This window comes from Rhineura floridana, chromosome 9, assembly GCF_030035675.1.
Source record: "Rhineura floridana isolate rRhiFlo1 chromosome 9, rRhiFlo1.hap2, whole genome shotgun sequence".
NCBI classification, from domain to species: Eukaryota; Metazoa; Chordata; class Lepidosauria; order Squamata; family Rhineuridae; genus Rhineura; species Rhineura floridana.
In genome coordinates this window covers 18,041,273-18,043,922 of record NC_084488.1, presented here as the reverse complement: position 1 = coordinate 18,043,922, position 2,650 = coordinate 18,041,273, and the positions used below count along the sequence as shown (strand labels likewise).

Genomic DNA, 2,650 nt, shown 5'->3' with positions numbered 1-2,650 from the left:
TCCAGATGTGGCTTTTACATCATGTGATGGATCAAATAAAGTGCACAAATTACCAGGTAAGAAAGAGTCAGAATAATGGAATGAAATACAGTGTGAAAGCAGCCTAGAACAGATTCCAGCATTTCCCCCCAGTGCTTTAAAGGGTAAGAGAGACAGTTATCATTATTGCTACAGCAGGGCATGTATACAACTCCCCCCCCCCGAAAGGAGAAGTGACATTTCTTATCTATTTCGATTAGGATTCAGGCCTGGGTTTGGTATGGAAACTGCTTTGGTCAGCCTGTTCAATGACCTGTGTTGGGAAAGAGACAGGGGAAGTGTGACTCGGTTGATTGCTCTTGATCTTTCAGTGCCTTTCAATACCATCTGTCATGGTATCCTTCTGGGGCGACTGTCCAAGTTGGTGTTGGATGCCCTGCATTGTGGTGGTTCTATTCTTACTTGTAGGGCCAGCTTCAGAAGGTGGTTCTTGGCGATCATTGCTTGGCTCCATGGGCTGTCCAGTATGGGGTCTCATAGGGTCAGTTCTGTTCCCTATGTTGTTTAACATTTACATGAACCCACTGAATGGGGTCATACAGAGTTTTGGAGTGTGTTGTCATCAGTATGCTGATGACACACAGCTCTGTTTCTCCTTTTCATCTTCTGCAGGTTAGGCAGTGGATGTGCTGAATCAGTGCTTGGTTGCAATAATGGACTGGATGAGGGCTAGTAAACTGACGCTTAATCCAGACAAGACTGAGATGCTGTTGGTGGGTGGTTCCTTTGACTGGCTAAGTGGTGTGCAGCCTGCTCTAAATGAGGTCATACTTCTCTGAAGGAGCGGGTTTGTAGTTTTGGGGTTCTCCTGGATCCACTGCTGTCACTTGAGACACAGGTGGCCTCAGTGGTGTGGGGTGCCCTCCATCAGCTTAGGCTGGTGGCCCAACTGCAACCCTATCTGGACAGGGATAACCTGTCTACAGTTATCTATGCTCTGGTAACCTCAAGGTTGGATTATTGAAATGTCCTTTATGTGGGGCTGCCTTTGAAAACAGTTTGGAAACTTCAGTTAGTGCAGAATGCAGCTGTCTGACTGCTGAAGGGTTCAAGGCAAACAAAGCATATAACGCCTATCCTGTGCACTGCCTGCCTATACACTTCTGAGTCCAATTCAAAGTGCTGGTTTTGACCTATAAAGCTCTTTATGGCTCAGGACCCCAATGTCTTCTGGAACACCTCTCCCGATATGAACCTACTCAGATCCTTATATCTCCCTCTGAGGCCCTTCTCCAGGTCCCCCCTTTGAGGGAAGGTCGGAGGATGGTGACAAGGGAGAGAGGCTTTTCAGTTATGGCTCCCCATCTGTAGAATATGCTCCCCAGTCACGTCCGCCTGGTGCCGTCATTGACACCTTTTCAATGACAGTTAAAGACATATATTTTCTCCCAGGCATTTGATAGATTGAGATGATGTTTTGTTTTTAACATGCTGCTAAATCTTCCTGTGGCTATGTGGGGGTGGTATTGCTATTGTTGTTTATTGTTGTTATAGTCTGTTTTCTTTGTTTTGTTTCAACATTGTGCATACTACCCTGAACACGCCCAATCTTGTCTGATCTCAGAAGCTAAGCAGGGTCAGGCCTGGTTAGTACTTGGATGGGAGACCACCTAGAAATACCAGGTGCTGTAGGCTTTTCCTCCTTTGAGAGCCAGTGTGGTGTAGTGGTTAAAGTGTTGGACTACAACCTGGGAGACCAGGGTTCAAATCCCCACATAGCCATGAAGCTCACTGGGTGACCTTGGGCCAGTCACTGCCTCTCAGCCTCATGAAAACCCTATTCATAGGCACACCATAAGTCGGAATCAACTTGAAGGCAGTACGTTTACATTTAAGTCGCTTGGGGACCTTCAGGTAGCAAGCGACTAATAAATGTTGTTGTTGTTGTTGTTGTTGATAATCATAATCATAATAATAAAAAATCAATTTGTTATTATTCATATTATTGCTACACCTATTTCAGTGCTGTGTAGTCAGATTGGCAGTGGCTCTCCCAGGCAGAGTTTTTCTAAGCCCTGCTATCTGAGATCATTTAGTGGAGGGTTTAAAGCAAGGACCTTCTGCATGCAAATATGTGCTCTACAAATGAGCTACTAGAATGCTATTTATGTACTAGAGCTACTGCATTCGAGTTACTGTCAGTATTTTGCATATCTTAATGATAATTTACAAAACAACCATTTTTTGTGGAACAACTGATGACAATGTTGTATCTCCAAGTCATTTTAATTCACAGAATTATTTTAGGATTGTACATATTCATTTCAACTGAGGAATGAACATGTATCTTAGGCTGAATATTATCATTTGCAATTTCTTTATTTTGCCACTGAATATTGTACATTCATGTTTTGTGGAACTTCATGTTAATTATTACATAAGCAATCCTATATTCTATTTACAAAAACATACATCTTAGAATTCATTACATTCTGAATATCAAGCACTGATTTTTTAAACTAAAGGATACTATTGTTTTTGCTTATTGTGCCGAATCATTAAATTGTTGAGTGAAAGATTCTAATGGACTTTGACAGAGCATTTGAATTAAAGCTTACCTTAGCCCTGTCATGATGTTTAATGGTTTTGGAACCAAGTGCTCCAATGACTG

The 2,650-nt window shown here is 42.5% G+C and overlaps 1 pseudogene; it reads left to right on the top strand.

The window, feature by feature from the left end:
* Positions 1–1,555: 1,555 nt before the first annotated feature.
* LOC133364687 (5S ribosomal RNA) lies at positions 1,556–1,674 on the top strand (annotated as a pseudogene).
* Positions 1,675–2,650: the final 976 nt, after the last annotated feature.